Source organism: Stegostoma tigrinum, chromosome 26 (assembly GCF_030684315.1).
Source record: "Stegostoma tigrinum isolate sSteTig4 chromosome 26, sSteTig4.hap1, whole genome shotgun sequence".
Taxonomy (NCBI): domain Eukaryota; kingdom Metazoa; phylum Chordata; class Chondrichthyes; order Orectolobiformes; family Stegostomatidae; genus Stegostoma; species Stegostoma tigrinum.
Window position 1 is genome coordinate 38507381 of NC_081379.1, and position 18061 is coordinate 38525441.

Sequence of the window (18061 nt, forward strand, 5' to 3'; positions counted from 1 at the left end):
AATTAAATGCTAAACAGAAATATATGCTGCTTTTAAGACTGCTATGCCATTGGCACATAATGACCCACAGTCTACTATAATGTTGCCAAACCCTGATTAATAGATCATATTCTGTACTACTCCAGTCCTACTATGGTCCATGTACCATTACACAGCTTCAGTCTCTGTTTCTAGTTCAACAGTATGCACGAGGCACACTACATTATAGGGACAGTAATATAATTTTTACGTATTTTCAGTTAAAATCTCTAAAGGCTATCATCCGTCTTCCTTTTTTAGATGCTGACTAACCTGTGTAAATCATACATATAAGCGTCAGCGTTTCACAATGGGAATCAGCATATGCTGCGGCAGCATTTATTACCAATCCTGAGGTGCCCTTGAGAAGGTGGCAGTGGGCAGCCAACTTGAACTCCTGCAGTCTATATGCTGTGGGTTGACCCACCATACCATTAAAGCAGGAAATTCCAGGATTTTGACTCAGTCACGATGAAAGAACAGCGATATATTTCCAAATCAGGATGGTGAATGGCTTGAAGAAGAATTGCAGGTGGAGGTGTTCCAACATATCTGTTGCCCTTGTCCTTTTAGAAGGTAATGGTTGTTGGTTTGGAAGGTGCTATCTATGAAGCCTTGGCGAATTTCTACAGTACATCTTGTAAATGATACACAACGCTGCATTTAAGTGTCAGTGGTGGAGGTGTGGCCAGTCAAGTGGGCTGCTTTATCCTGGATGGTGTCAAGCTCCTTGGGCATTGTTGGGGCTGCACCCATCCAGGCAAGTGGGGAGTATTCCATCACACTCCTGACTTGTGCCTTGCAAACAGCAGACAGGCTTTGGAGAGTCATGAGGTGAATTACTCACAGCAGTCTCTGACCTGCTCTGGCAGCCACTATCTGGCTAGTTAATTGTTCACCACCATTCTTAACTGGGGTGCGGCAGGAAAGTAGAACTTAGATGTGATCTTTGGAATTGCTAAGCCTTATCTATCATTTGCTGCTTACACCATTTGGCATTCAAAAGTAGTCTATGCTGTGTACAAATTGGCTGCCATCTTTGCCTGAATTACAAAGGCAATCAATTTGCCTCGAAGCTTTCTGAGGTTGTGAAAAGTGCTTTCTCTCTACAAGAGATTATCGATTTTGTTGAATAGGTAGAGACCTACCCACATACGACAACTTATTCTTCAACATTTGTAGCACCGTCCCAAAAGACAACAATTTGTGATAAAAATTGTGCAGTTTATTGATATATAATCCTCATGGAAAAAGATATTGTAATTCTTTATCCATATCTCTAGTCACATAGGGAAACATTGCACCATATATTCTAACAAAGACAATCAAGACTTTGAAAAGACAAAGCATGCCTACACCAATGACTGAAAATGCTGTGAACATACTCAGGCAAAACGGATAGTGAATGCGCAGTGCGATGCCGGCTCCGTTTGTCAAATTCTTTTGACTAAATCCCTCTCAATTCTAATAACTGCAATCCAAATAATGGTACTTTCTGATCTAATAAATAAAACAAGCCTGGCAATCAGCCTCCCAATCTCTCACAAAGCCAGACAATGAACCACAACCTGACAAGGTTACAGATTTAGGTGGTTCACCAATTAGATTCATTCTACAGAGATAAGGTTCAGCTTGACCTTGAATTCTAATCACAGCTTTGAAAGGAATTGACTTACTGAGAACGAGTTATCTTCCTTGATCGCATATAATCCAAATACCAGTCAGAAAACTGAACTGCTCAGCTGCCAAGAAGTATTACGGAATAGAAATTGTTGCTTTTCTAACACAAGTTCAATACTTTTGGCCATAGAAGCTAATGTTTCAAAGATGACACACATTCTGTTCTGGGCTGGGTGGCTTAATATTTTTAATTCTAGGATAACTTTGAATTATGTTCATGAATATTAATCAGAAATATCAGGGAAAATACTCGTACTTCAGTAAACCTCCACTTATTCATGCACTACACTGAGGTGGGGAGGCTGCAGAAAGATTTAGACAGTTTAGGAGAGGGGTCCAGGAAATGGCTGACAAAATTCAACGTGAGCAAATGCGAGGTCTTGCACTTTAGAAAAAAGAATACAGGCGTGGACTATTTTCTAAACGGTGAGAAAATTCGTAAAGCAGAATTGCAAATGGATCTGGGAGTGTTGGTCCAGGATTCTCTAAAGGTTAACTTGCAGATACAGTCCGTGATTAAGAAGGCGAATGTAATGTTGTTGCTTATCTCAAGAGGGTTGGAATATAAAAGCAGCCATGTGCTTCTGAGGCTTTATAAAGCTCTAGTTAGGCCCCATTTAGAATACTATGTCCAATTTTGGGCCCCACACCTCAGGAAGGACATACTAGCCCTGGAGCGTGTCTGGCAGAGATTCACACGGATGATGCCTGCAATGGTAGGTTTGACATACGATGAACGCCTGAGGATCCTGGGATTGTATTCATTAGAGTTTAGAAGGTTGAGGGGAGATCCAATAGAAACTTACAAGATAATGTATGGCTTAGAAGGGGTGGATGCTAGGAAGTTGTTTCTGTTAGCCGAGGAGACTAGGCCCTGTGGGCACAGCCTTAGAATTAGAGGGGGTCAATTTAAAACAGAAATGAGGAGACATTTCTTCAGCCAGAGAGTGGTGGGCTTGTGGAATTCATTGTCATGGAGTGCAGTGGAGGCCGGGGCGTTAAATGTCTTCAAGGCAGAGATTGATAAATTCTTGATCTCACAAGGAATCAAGGGCTACAGGGAGAGTGCAGGGAAGTGGAGTTGAAATGCCCATCAGCCATGATTTAAATGGCGGAGTGGACTCGATGGGCCGAATGGCCTTACTTCCACTCCTATGTCCTATGGTCTTGTGGTCTTACACCCTCCCACCAAAAAAGTGTACATAATAATGAGCTAGTTATAGCTGACAATTATCAGTACATGGTCCTTTCACTGTAGTCAGTGACAGCCTTAGTTCAGCTGATTTGAATTAGGTTTATTTTCACTGTACTCATGTAAGTGCATGACAAGTTTACAAGTCACCAGTTACAGCACTATCTTAGGCACAAAGATACCAAGGCACAGAATCTTACACACAAAGCAGAAAAATAAGGGAAGCAAAGTTAGACATGACAGTCCTTCATACTAAAAAGTGGAAAAACAAAGAAATACAGTTGAAAGTTCAACATCATAGTGCGTAAGTGCCTGGCTGTGCTGTGCTTGCACTCCTCACAAAGGTGTGACCTCCCTCATGTCAGGCTCAACCTTACCCCTGCAGTCACTGCCCTGTGCTGCCTGTTCCTGCTCTCACTGCCTTGGGGCTGCCTGTTCAAGCTCTCACCGCCCCACGCTGCCTGTTCCTGCTGTCACTGCCTCGGGGCTGACTGTTCCGACATTCACCACCCCATGCTGCCTGATCCCGCTCTCACTGCCTCAGGGCTGCCTGTTTCCACATTCACCACCCCGCACTGCCTGTTCCCGCTCTCACTGTCTCTGGGCTGCCTGTTCCCGCTCTCACTGCCCCGCACTGCCTGTTCCCGCTCTCACTGTCTCGGGGCTGCCTGTTCCGACATTCACCACCCCACGCTGCCTGATCCCGCTCTCACTGCCTCAGGGCTGCCTGTTTCCACATTCTCCACCCCGCACTGCCTGTTCCCGCTCTCACTGTCTCGGGGCTGCCTGTTCCCACTCTCACTGCACCGCACTGCCTGTTCCCGCTCTCACTGTCTCGGGGCTGCCTGTTCCCACATTCACCACCCCACGCCGCCTGTTCCCGCTCTCACTGTCTTGGGGCTGCCTGTTCCCACTCTCACTTCCCCGCACTGCCTGTTCCCGCTCTCACTGTCTCGGGGCTGCCTGTTCCCACATTCACCACCCCAAGCTGCCTGTTCCCGCTCTCATTGCCCCAGGGCTGCCTGTTCCCACATTCACCACACCAAGCTGCCTCTTCCTGCTCTCACTGTCTCAGGGCTGCCTGTTCCCACTCTCACCGCCCTGCACTGCCTGTTCCCGCTTTCACTGCCTCGGGGCTGCCTGTTCCCGCTCTCACTGCCCCGGGGCTGCCTGTTCCCGCTCTCACCGCCTCAGGACTGCCTGCTCCTGCTCTCACTGCCCCGCATTGCCTGTTCCTACTCTCACTGTCTCTGGGCTGCCTGTTCCCGCTCTCACTGCCCCGCACTGCCTGTTCCTGCTCTCACTGCCCCGCACTGCCTGTTCCTGCTCTCACCGCCCCGCACTGCCTGTTCCCGCTCTCATTGCCCCAGGGCTGCCTGTTCCCACATTCACCACACCAAGCTGCCTCTTCCTGCTCTCACTGTCTCAGGGCTGCCTGTTCCCACTCTCACCGCCCTGCACTGCCTGTTCCCGCTTTCACTGCCTCGGGGCTGCCTGTTCCCGCTCTCACTGCCCCGGGGCTGCCTGTTCCCGCTCTCACCGCCTCAGGACTGCCTGCTCCTGCTCTCACTGCCCCGCATTGCCTGTTCCTACTCTCACTGTCTCTGGGCTGCCTGTTCCCGCTCTCACTGCCCCGCACTGCCTGTTCCTGCTCTCACTGCCCCGCACTGCCTGTTCCTGCTCTCACCGCCCCGCACTGCCTGTTCCTGCTCTCACCCCCTCGGGGCTGCCTGTTCCCCCTCCTGCTGCCTTGGGGCTGCCAGCTCCCGCTGTCCCATCCATTTCTGGGAGCTATATGCAATTGAGGCACAGCAAGTGCTTGAAGACTTATGATATTAGATGTAAGCAACTTCTTAGTATTGTTACAAGCCTGTACAATGACTCATTGAGTGGGAAGGTAGCAGAAAATAGGAAATACTTTGTTGTGGCAGGCTAAGTGATGTCTCTGATGTTCAGGTAATGCAACAGGATAATATGTCAATAAAACAAGTGATTACAGTTAATTGATAAACTGATGTCTGAATATATAACGGAGAAAGAGCAGAGGAAATCTGGGGCCTGGAAATAGGAGAAATGCCACAGCCAATGGCTTCTCCCCTTCGTATTAAGCTTCTCCAATGGGCTTAAGACTGAAGGGCTTTATTTTAATTATCGGGTATAAACCGGCTCTAATTTGGATTAAAGTTATTTTTGTCATGCCTGAGTGTTAACCTCCACTGCTAACAGCAATCAATTTTCTGTGCTAATCCCGTCAGTTTTCAGGATTCCCAATGCAAACCTAGGTCGGCCTAGGGGTGACAGCACTGTTGCAGAGGAAATTGCCTGCCTGTCAAATTTGAAGGAAAAGGGACAATTTAACCATGAGTGTCATAAGAAGGAGATAAAACTTAGAAAGAATCTGGAGAGTACAAAAAGGTAGTTTGAGCCATCAGCATCTTTAGCGGAGGCTAAAGAAACGGGGGATGAAGAAGTGTTGGGTAACTGTAGGGAGAGGGGTCTCCAGATACAGGCATGATTCTGCAGATAGCGACAACACAGTCCAGCGCTTGGTGTCCTCTTTGCTGACTGTTGAAATAAAAGTGTTGCTACATTTGGTGCTTTGATGTTATTCAAAAGAACTATCCCATAGAGTCACATAGCCATAGAGTTATACAGCATGGAAACAGACCCTTCAATCCAACTCAGGAACAAAAACAGAAGTTGCTGGAAAAGCTCAGCCAGCATCTGTGAAGGAAAAATCAGAGTTAACGTTTCGGGTCTGGTGACCCTTCCTCAGAACTGATGGTGGCTGGGAAAACGTCAGTTTATATGCGGAAAATAGGGGAAAGGATGGGGTAGGGAGTAGAGCCGAAAGAGAGAGAAGAGCAGTGGGACAGACAAAGAGTTGCTAACGATCAGCCTGGGAGGGTGAGTAGTTGTTAATGGACACTATTAGTGACTAATAACAGGTGGTGTGTAATGGCAGACTATGAGGTAACAAGGCCTGGTGTGTGGGGTAGGGGGCTGGGCCATGGGAGAGTTTAGGCCTTAAAATTATTGAACTCGATATTGAGTCCAAAGGGCTGCAGGGTGCCCAGGCAGAAAATGAGGTGCTGTTTTTCTAGCTTGCGTTGAGCTTCGCTAGAACACTGCAGCAAGCCAGATACAGACATGCTGGTCAGGGAGTAGGGTGGTGTGTTAAAGTAGCAGGCAACGGGCAGTTCAGGGTCTTTTTTGCGAACAGAACATAGATGTTCTGTGAAGCGGTCACCTAGTCTATGCTTCGTTTCCCCAATGTAGAGGAGACCACATTGTGAGCAGCATATGTGGTAGACTAGATTCTGGGAAGTGTATATTGCCTTCAGTCTGACTAGTACTCAATGACCATGATCCCAGACTAAACCAGTCCCACTTGCCTGTGCTTGGCCCATATCCCTCCAAACCTTTCCTTTTCAAGTATTTATTTAAATATCTTTTAAATGTAGTAACCGTATTTGCATCCACTTGCAGTTCATCCCACACATGAACCACTCCCTGTGTAAAATCATTGCCTTCATTTCCTTTTTACATCTTTCCCGTCTCACGTTAAAAATATGCCCCCTTATTTTGACATTCCTCTTGTTAGGGAAAAGATACTTGCTATTCAGCTTATCTATACCCCTCATGATTTCATAAACCTCAAAATGGTCACTCCTCAACCTCCTGCATGACAATGAAAAAAGTACCTGCCTTTCTTTATAACTCAACTTGCCATTCCTGACAACATCCTTGTAAATCTTTTCTGAACCCTCTCCAGCCCAATAATATCCTTCCTATAGCAGGGTGATGAGAAGAGAACTGCTCACACTACTCCAGAAGAGGTCTCACCAATGTCCTGTACAATAGTCAACCCTGAAAGTTCAAGACACAATTGACCATTCCAATACTGTACAGATGAAACTGTGTTGTACTAGCAGATATCCTTATCGGAGTTCACACATTTTGGAATCTATCCCTGTGCTGATCCAGCCTGATAAGACATGCTCTGATTCTTAATCCAAGACGGTTAGAAGTATCATGACATGTGTATTAATGTAGATTTAACAGTGGCTGGTGATCACTCTGGGATATATCCCTTGTTGGTGTGTCCTGCTCAGCTGATACAGTTTTCTTTGAGAAGGTTCCACCAACAGGGTCGGCCAAAGTTAATTATTCCACATTCTTGATATGTAGTGGGACAGGTACCAACCTAATATTGCAAAGCAAATCCTGAGAGTTGTTAACTGTCCAGTTATGTTCCATGGAATGATAGTTCAAAAGACAAAGGGGCCACCAGTGACAAACTCTGATGCCTCTTTTCAATGGAAATGGAAGTTGAGTTGCTTCTATAACAGATGCCTAATCCATTTGATTGTAACTTCAATTAAACGGATAGACTAACAAAACAAGGGCAGATCTCCACAGAAAAGAGAAGGCTGAAAGGAGATTTGTTGGAGGAGTCCAAAATTGTGAGTGATGTGGGCAGAGAAGGTCGAAATCGTTCCTATTAGTGGAAGGGTTAGGAAATTGAGCACATCAATTCAAGGTGATTGGGAAAAGAACCAGAAGCAATATAAGAAAAAATATTTTTTACACAGCGAGTCGTTAGGGTCTGGAAGGCATTGCTTGAGGGCATGACAGAGGCTAACTCAATCACGGCCTTTAAAAATGAATTCAATAACTATCTGAACCAAAAGAAAATGACAGGACTAGAGAGAGAACGTGAGAGAGTGGGGTTGGCTGAACGGCTCTTAGAAGGCGCTGGCTTATGGGTCAAATGACCTCCTACTGTTCTGTAACCATTCTAGGATTCCATACAATTTTACTGTGTCATTACTCCTTAAAATTCCAGGCAAGTGCAAAAGTCATTTTTAAAAATCATGTGAAATCCAGGAGACTGAAGCCTAGAAATACTTTGGTGCCTCACTCATTTTGCAGAAATAAAATGAGTATCCAAGTTTCCAATATGGAAGGTTGCATATTAACACCTTTTCCATGCCACCTTTATATTGGTTTGGATGCTTTACTTATGCAAATAGACGTATTAAAATTTGTTTTAGTACTCCTTCCAAAGCTAAGTTGGCTGAACATTGCATGCATCAAGCCAGTTCATACATCATAGCCATCTCTACTCGTGGCTTATATGGTATCAATCGGCCAGCAGGCTGTGCTACCCAGTCACAACTCCGTGAAATTCTGCTCGAATCTCGAAAATGTCTCCGAGTGAGTGTATTTGCAAAGAAATATTGAGAATTAATGATGTACTTTAATTACTACCCTTATTCTCACTAATTTGTTCTCAAATAGCATATGTTTCATTGCTCATTGAATGGTGGAAAACTTATTTGTAAACTTGATGAATACAGTCCTGCTAGACCCGCTTAAAGCCCCTTAGAATTTTAGAACTTCCATAGACTCTGTCTGAGGAAGTTCATGCAGCAATTGTGAAAGTTCCTGCTGCTTGAATGTTTCAGCAATTCGACACAAAAGCCTTCAGATGGATGCCTTGCTTTTATCTACAGTTCATGTGGTATGAACTGAAAAGTACATACGCAAAGACAGTCCTGTAAAATTCAATACAATCCTCATGGGAATGCCAGAGGCATTGAATTTATAGATGTAACATTAAATAGCAATGGTGGCTCTGTTATGTCAGAAATACCTTTCAGAAGGAACTCCTATGACTTGGAAGAACCTAGAAAGAGTGTGACAGTTCTAAAGAGAGAGCAGGTAGGGAGGTAGGCAACTAAACGGATAACACTCTTCAACTGAAACAAGAGCAGGTATTGTTGAGTGATCTGCTGTGCAGCTGCCTCTTGAGCACTGAGCTGGGTCTGACAGAGGAACAATTAGATAGGGGGAGCATGCATACAGCTGTGTGTTGGAACTGGGCAAACAGCCAGAGCAGATGGTTGTTCAAAGCTACATCTTAGAAAAAAGCCGTGAACCGAAGACAGTTACTTAGATCATTTATCATTTGAATAATGACTGACTTAATGAGTTATCGATCACTGTGTTTGCAGTGTGGTGCGCAAACTGTTTCTGGTGTCACAGGAAGAATTGTTGCCTCATGGCATCTAATTCTCAAACAGGCCCAGAAATTCTTTTTTAATCCATCAGCTCGTACATCAAATTTTGACTCTCCACGTTTCAGCACGGTCTAAACCTGAATTAGTCCAAATGTTCTGCCTCTCTCTTAAAGTAAGAAATAGCAACAGGAGTAGGTCATTCATCCTTCCAAATCCACTCAGCCATTCAATGAGACCATGGTAAATTTTCTCTCACACCATTTTCATCAATTATCCATGTATCCCTTTATACTTTAATGCGTAGAAATTTATTAATCTTAGTCTTGAACATAGTCAGTGACCAAGGCTCTGCAGCCCTCTGGGGCAGAAAATTTCTAAGGACCACTGGTCTCCAAATGAAGGAACTCATCCTGATCTCAGAATGAAATGGCCTGCACTCTGTACTCTGACAGTGGCTTCCACCCACCTTACCCACCTATGCCAGCATAAATGCAGAAAGGATAATCCCAATAACTGGGGAATTTAGAACCAGGCGATCAAAGTCTAAGGAGAAGGGACAGACCCATTCAACACTGACATGAGGAGAGATTTCTTCATAGACTGATAAGCCTGTGGAATTCTCTGCCATAGGAAGTGATTGAAGCTGAAACAGTGAATGTTTTCAAGAAGAGTTAGAAATAGTTCTTAGGGTTAAAGGGGTATGAGGAGAAAGTGACAACAGGGGACTGAGTTGGATGATTAATGGGCTAACTGGCTTGCTTCTTTTTCATGTTTCTATGTTACTCCATATTGTGTTCTGCCTGCCTTTTCCTTTTGACAAGCCAGTTAGCTTCTCCACATCCCTTTGCAATGCCTTTGCGTCCTCGTCAGAATTCACACTTCCAGTTTTCTGCCATCTGCAAATTTGAGAGTATTACAATTAATCCCCAGATCTAAATCATTTATTTAGATTGTGAATAGCCGGGGCCCAAGCACTGGTCTGTGCGGCAGCTCATCAGGCACAGCCTCCAACCTAAAAATGATCCATTAAGTCCTAATTCTGTTTTTATCTGTTCTCAATCCATGCTAATATAATTACCATCCCTTGTACCCTAGTTTTATTTACTAACTCTTGTACGGAGCCTTATTAAAAGCTTTCTAAAAATCTAAATACACTACATCCATGGGATCCTCTTTAAAGTTCTGCTAATTACATCCTGACAAATCCCATCAGGTTTGTTAATTGTAATACCTCTTTCATCAATTCATGTTAGCTCTGCCCAATACTACAATTGGTTAAAAAAAACTGAAAGAACTGCAGATGCTGTAAATCAGAAAGAAAAACCGAAATTTCTGGAAAAGCTCAGCAGGTCTGGCAGCACCTGTGCAGAGAAATCAGAGTAACATTTCAGGTCTGGTGACCCTACCTCAGAACTGATAGTAGCTAGGAAATTGTCTGTTTAGTTCCTAAGTGTCCTGTTGTCAGATCATTCATCACAGCATTCAGCGTTTTCTCTACGGCTGATGCTAGGCTATTAGGACTGTGGTTTCCCATTTTCACTCTCCTTCTCAAATAGTGTTGTTGCATTGCCACTTCCCAATCTGCAGGAAGCATTGTAGAGTCCATTTAAAAAGATAATCAACTTCTATCTATACAGCCATATCTTTCAACTTATTTTAGAATGTAATAAAGGACTTTACTTTCACAGTATAATACACTGACAAACTATAATATTGGAGTTTAAATTACTCTGAACCCATTCACATTAAGCTGACAAATACTGGTGTCTTTGTTATCAGATTGAATCTATTGAAGAGAAAATTTGTGTCCTAACCTTCTAAATGGACTGAAAAGTTTGTTGATAGGTTAAAAATTCAGAAATCCTTTAAAATCTATTTGGTATACAATGCCAAAGACATTCATTTCATACACAAATAGTCAATTCTTATTTCTGGTAATTTTTAACTATATGAACAGATTTCAGAATTTGGGCTGAAGGTCTGTTTGAGTTGTTTTCTTCTCAAATAGGTAAGCAGCCTGACAAAGGCTAAGAGCGCTATCTTCCTTGGATTTTGGCCTCTTGCATATCCCTAATTTTTATTGCTTTCCCATTGGTAGCCGTGTCTTCAGTAGCTCAAATTTTATCTCCCTATCCTCTCTGTATTTCTTTAAACAATCGATTAAAGTCGACCTCCAAGACCCTCTCCTGTTTGATACATTCATACAGTCAAAGACTTATACAGCACAGAAACAGACTCTTCAGTCCATCTCGTCCATGCCGACCAGATATCCTGAACTGATCCAGTCCCATTTGCTAACATTTGGTCCATGTCGCTCTAGATCCTTCCTTTGCATATACCCATCCAGATGCCTTTTAAATGTTGTAATTGTACCGGCCTCCACCACTTCCTCTGGCAACTCACATTGCTCTCTGCATGAAAACGTTGCCTCTCAGGTCCCTTTTAAATCTTTCCCCTCTTACCTTAAACCTATGCCCTCTAGTTTTGTACTCCCCTGCCCTGGGAAAAAAACCAAAAGAACTGCGGATGCTGTAAATCAGGAACAAAAACAAAGTTGCTGGAAAAGTTCAGCAGGTCTGGCAGCATCTGTGGAGGAGAAAACAGAGTTAACGTTTCAGGTCCGGTGACCCTTCCTCAGAACTGATGGTGGCTGGGAAAACGTCAGTTTATATGCAGAAAATAGGGATGTGGTTTGGGTAGGGAGTCAACGATAGGATAGAGCCCAAAGAGAGAGAAAGGCAGTTGGATAGACAAAGGAGTTGCTAACGATCAGGCTGAGAGGGTGAATAGTTGTTAATGGGGAACATTTTCTGCATATAAACTGACGTTTTCCCAGCCACCATCAGTTCTGAGGAAGGGTCACTGGATCCGAAACGTTAACTCTGTTTTCTCCTCCACAGATGCTGCCAGGCCTGCTGAACTTTTCCAGCAACATTATTTTTGTTCCTGGGGTAAAAACCTTGGCTATTCACCCTATCCATGTTTGTCACGATTTGATTAAATCTTTGTAAGGTCACCCCTGAACTTCCAATGCTCCAGGGGAACTAGCCCCAGCCTATTCAGCCTCTCCCTATAGCTCAAACCCTCCAACCCTGGCAACATCTCTTTATCTCTTTATATGAATCCATGCCAAATCTTATTTGATATTGCTCATTTGAAGCACCATCAGATTTAAAAATGTCAAAGATGCTATTTAAACACAATTAGCTGTTACTGTCGCTGCAAGAATCCTGACCAAAAATTATCCTCAAAATGTGTGTATTAGTTTAACTAAAGTTACATGATTTTGGCATGAGGTGCTATAGTTTACTTCAGACTTCTTAATGTTGTCAACATTCGCAATTTGTTGGAAAGGAGACAGACATTTTGTTCCCTACCATTACATCCTTCAACTTATCAAGTCCAGACAATTTTGCAACTGCACTTTTAATGAAATATTTCACACTACGTGAAATGATATTTTTCCACTAATATTATAGTATTACTTAAAAATGACACATTTTGTCAAAACTTTTCACCTTGTGAACATCAAGACAACTCACAAGAAATACCGAAGTAAAGGGAAAACGATATTTATAATGAATGGCAGGACAGTGCTGACTGGTTCACAAGTGGGCTTTGCCATGCCACACGTGATTCTGCAATTAGACAACATTTTGTACATGATCCTGAGTGTGTAGAATTGTGCTAACTGCCAATGTTAGGACTATCAGTCAGGTTTACAGCATGGTGCACATGCATGTCCTAGAAACTTCATGTAATAGCACACAGGGTCTTCTTCTTTACAGACAGAAAGAGCATGTACACACACTGTATCTATTTCAGCTCTGTCTAGACCATCTCATGTGGTCGCCTATAGTGACCTGAACAATAAGGTTTCTGTGCAACAAAACAAATGACAGCCATTCTCTAGCTCATTTCCAAGAGCAAAGCTTTGACTAATTAGACGCAAACATTTTGGCAGTTAACTGTCATACTCATCATTAACTCGTGCATTCTCCATGGCACTGTCTTCACCCATGTATGTCCACTTACCATCCAATAAGCATTCTCCTCCCATTAATTACAAATGTGGTCTTTAGTTTGCATTTCTTTGCAATTGCTCTATAAGTGCATGATAACAGGTTTCCAAAAAATATGTCTTTTCAACAGGCCTTTAAGAAAGAGTCTGTTTGAAGAGCATGGTCAATAAGCTTTGCACTGTCAGGAAGGTAAAACCACATTGTTTTTAAACAATACATGACAAGCCCAATGACAGCAGACACAATTGTGTATTTTGTTTTGGGAAATAAAGATGAACAAGTGGGTGAAGTGACTGCTGGCGACCATATCAGAGATTATGACCACAATTCACTTAGATTTAGTATTATTATGGAAAAGGACAGAGACAAATCAGAAGTAAAAGCTTTTAACTGGGGGAAGGCAAATTTTACAAAACTGAGAAATGATATTGCAGTGGTGGACTTGACAGGGCTGCTAAAGGATAAATCAGCGGTAGACCAGTGGGAGGCACTAACAAGTGAGATCCTTGGGGCACAAAGGATGTGACCTCTTCAAAAATAAGAACAGGAGTGCCACATCTAGACCCTCCTGGTTGTCTAGAAAAATACAGGGGTACATTAAACAGAAAAAAGCTGTGCGAGTCACAAAAATAAACTCAACACTGCACATTGCTTAGAGGAGTACAGAATGCAATTGCATAAAAAAAGGAATCAAAACAAGGACATAAGAAAATGTTATCAAGCGAGATAAAGGAAAACTGTAGTGAATGTTACCAGGTGGATATTATTACTATGAGATCCTTGATTGGGGTTGTTAATCTGAGCCAATCAGGGATTCCTGGCTGACAGATATAGACAAGGGATTCAGAATCTCCTCAGCTTAGGGGACTGACTCTGAGCTGGTGATCACACAAAGGCGATGGCCTAGTGGTATTATCGCTAAGCTATTAATTCAAAAAACCAACTCAAGTTCAAGTTCTGGAGGCCAACATTCAAATTCCTCCACAGCAGATGGTGGAATTTGAATTCAATAATTTGTCTGTCTCTGTGATGGATTAGGCTAGTGCGTTCGGCTGTTAACTGGAAGGTTGATGGTTTGAGACCACCCCAAGGCGAAGAGCTTGTTCTCTTTGGGGCAGCACAGTGGCTCAGTGGTTAGCACTGCTGCCTCACAGTGTCAGGGACCTGGGTTCGATTCCAGCCTCGGGCAACTGTCTGTGTGGAGTTTGCACATTCTCCCCGTGTCTACGCGGGTTTCCTTCGGGTGCTCCGATTCTCTCCCCACAGTCCAGAGGTGAGCAGGTTAGGTGGATTGGCCATGCTCAATTGCCCACAGTGTTCAGTGATGTGTAGACTAGGTGAGTTAAAGGGGGATGGGTCTGAGTGGGATGCTCTGAGGTTCAGTGTGGATTTGTTGGGCTGAACAGCCTGTTTCTGTACTAGGGATTCTATAACAAAAACAAATTCTATATAAAAATAAAGGGTGACCAGTGACAGGATACTAGCATCTGTGCAGTTATTTCAAAAACCCAAAGATGTTTAACCAGTAAATAGAGAACCAAGGGATAGCTAAGGAAAAAGTGGGACCTATCAGAGATGAAGAAGGGAACTTGTGTTAAGATGCAGAGGGTATGGGAATAATTTAAATTTTTTTTGTCTCTGTGTTCAGAAAGGAAAGGAATTACGTTGATAAAGCCAACTAAGAGGATCAATATGAAATATTGGACAGAATAATCATAATGAGAGAGGGCAGATGAGAGGTTTGGAATTCTTGAAAGTGGATAAGCCTCCAGGTTTGGATGGATTGTTCCCCAAGATTTAGAAGAAGTCAGGGAGAAAACAGTAGATGCTCTGAGGATTATTTTCCAATTTTCACCAGACACAGGTGAGGTGCCAGACGACTAAAACGATGCAAATGCGATTTTTTTTGTTTAAAAAGGGTACAAAGGAAATGCAAAACAACTTCAGGCCAGCTAGTCTTACATTAGTGGTGAACAAATTGTTAGAATCAATCTGAGAGATCAGATAAAATGTCACTTAGAAAGGCACAGATAATCAGTATCACTTTGTTAAGCAAAGATCATGCCTTATAAATTTCATTTACTTCTTTGAGGAAATGAAAAGGAGGATTGTTGAGAGTAGGGCAGTGGATGTTGTGTACATGGATTTTAGTTAAGGCAAATGACAAGGTCCCACATGGCAGACTGGTCAAAAAAGTAAAAGCTCAGGAGATATGGTGCATTGTGTTGAATTGGATCCAAAATTGGCTTAGTAATAGGAAACAAAGGGTAATGGTCGATGCCTCCCTTATGAATGCAAAGCTATTTCAAGTGATGTTTTGCACGGCTCAATGTTGGGGCCCTTGCTGTTAATTTTATACATTTATGATTTGGACTTGAACATGGGGGCACAATTGGGAAATTTGCAAACAACACAAAAATTGGCTGTGCAGTCGATTGTGTACATGATAGCTGTTTGCTCCAAACTGCTATGGATGCTTTGGTGGTGTTGGTAGGTAAGTGGCAGATAGAGTTCAATTCTGATAAGCGAGAGGTATTGCATTTCGGGAGGTCAAAGAGCAAAAGGGAATACACAATAAATGGGAATATACTGAGAGGGATAGGTGAAGTTTGAGTTATATGGAGAGGCTGAATAGGTTGGTGCATTTTTCCCTGCAGCATCAGAGGCTGAGGGGTGACCTTATAGAGGTTGAATGGGGAAGCAAACTCAATTGGCTCCTATATCTTATCGTCTTTGGTCAGCAAAACTCAAGTTATGTACTATCAAACAAACATTGTAGCTGCCAAATTATGGCTAAAAGCACACACACCTTACTGATATATCCAATTATTTGCTTTGAAATTATGGACCTTATACTGGGAAAGCTAACCCATTTCAAACAGAAATTTCTTATCTGTAGTATGTCAGCTGAAAGGGAAATAAACTGTCTCTGGCAGCAATCTGTGAGCAGTAATGGAATTTGCAGAAACAGCTTGTTTTCAATCATGTCTTGCCACGTTACAAATTTCAAACTGATGGTTTACTTCTCTTCTTGCACCAAGCATTTTGGTATTATTGTACGCAGAGGCAATAAGTAACAATTCTATACATGAAAAACATTCATATTTTCTATTTTGTTAGACTACTATAAAAAACATTTTCTGTGTACTATATAATTGTAGCTATGGTTCTATGGCATTACAACTTTGAAAGTTGTTATTTCAGAAACATAAATTACATTCTTGTTTCAAAACAGACTCCCAGTTGCCTAAACGAAAGTAATAACATTATTTTTGTAGAAGAGAATAAATGATACTGTGGGTGTTACTTATTACCTGTGATTGAGAACTTTGAGCTAAGAAAATACATCATACCAGGCTACAAATTGATTGATAGTCTTGCTTCATACCATAAATGCTCTCAACTCTTTCCTCCTCTCTTCTGCTGAAACAGACAGTCCTCCTGTATCACAAGTAGCCACATTTCATGTATAAACGACAGCTGGGTATCCAATAGCACCATAGTAAAGACTATTCTGTTGCCATCCAAGGCAAATACACAAGCAATTTAAACTAAAGACCCAACAGCAGGATCCCAGCTAATTTTATCATGGAATGGTTACAACACAGAAAGGAGCCATTTGGTCCACTGGGTTCACATTGTCTCTTTGTAAGCGCCACTCAGCTAGTCCCATTTCATCCTGCGGCAGTCACGCAGATCTTTTCAGGTAATTACCCAATTTCCTTTTGACTGAGTCTACAATCACACCCTCTCAGGCAATGCACTTGGAATTCAAATGACTTGTGTTAAAAAATATCCTTCTTATATCAACTCTGGTAATCTGCCAATCAATTTAAATCAATGTTCTGTTGTCCTCAACCCTTCCACCAAAGGCAACAGATTTTCCTTATCGACTCTGTCCAGACCCCTTGTGGTCACCTAAAATGATCCGAACAGTTACGTCCAGATTTTTACTCTTGAGGTGCACAGACATGACAGGATTTCTGGCTCTACATATCCTGAAATAACTCCATACAGACTGGTATCGTGTCACCAAGTCACCCTTTATTTACACATGGAGAGTCCTTGACACTGACCCAGCACCCTTAGAGCGAGTTCTCAGAATGAACAATTGGAGCGGCACGGTGGCTCAGTAGTTAGCACTGCTGCCTCATAGCACCAGGGACCCCGGTTCGATTCTAGCCCTGGGTAACTGTCTGTGCGGAGTTTGCATATTCTCCCAATGTTTGCGTGGGTTTCCTCTGGGTGCTCCAGTTTCCTCTCACAGTCCAAGATGTGCAGGCTATGTGGACTGGCCATGCTAAATTGCCCGTAGTGTTCAGGAGTGTGTGGGTTATAGGGGGGTGGGTCTGGGTAGGATGCTCCAAGGGGTGTTGTGGACTTGTTGGGCCGAAGGGCCTGTTTCCACACTGTAGGGAATCTAACCAATATGCCTGACACTGTTCTTATCTGTCAGCCAGGGTCCCCAAGCGGAGTTGGATTATCAGTATGGCGTGGGGAAGTGGAGGCAGGCTGGATAAGAATTTAGGTCAGGCAAGCCCAGAATAAATGAGGCAGTTGCTGGGTGCAGAAGTGGGCGACGCAGAATGCCTGCCTCTGGGATAAGGCATGGCATACAATGTTTAAGAATAAAGAATAAAACATAAAAAATCCATACACTGTTCCCTCACTCTGATGTCCCACTCATGCCAGAAAATGTCATATCATGCCCTCACTCGCCCAATGGTCCTCCATATCTACCATGCCAGACTACAGTTTCCCCAAAGCCCCACACCTCCGATAAAAAAGAGGGGTTAACGACCTGCAAAACTCCAAGGCCTCTGCTCCAGAATGTCCCAGGCTCAAGGTTACTACTTCACAGGATGGGCCAATCCTAAACCAGAGCAAACGGCTGCGATAAGCCTTTGGTAAAGACTTGTAGGTACAACTTTAACCCTCATGATGCCTGAACTCAACTTTGAAACTTCCTGGATATAACTGTTTATTCTATTTAATATTTTTGAGGTAACACCACCCTGGGAAACACAAAGTACTCTTCCTGGTAAATAACATCAATTGAAAAACAACACTTGTGTATACGGTCACACACAATCTCAACATAACTAAAAGTTACTCACTGGGCA

General features: G+C 43.0%; 1 protein-coding gene across 1 annotated transcript in view; it reads right to left on the reverse strand.

Annotated features, from left to right (window-relative positions):
* acads (acyl-CoA dehydrogenase short chain) overlaps positions 1 to 18061 on the reverse strand; it is a 162311-nt gene that overhangs the window by 16719 nt on the left and 127531 nt on the right. The gene's annotated exons all lie outside the window — the stretch shown is intronic.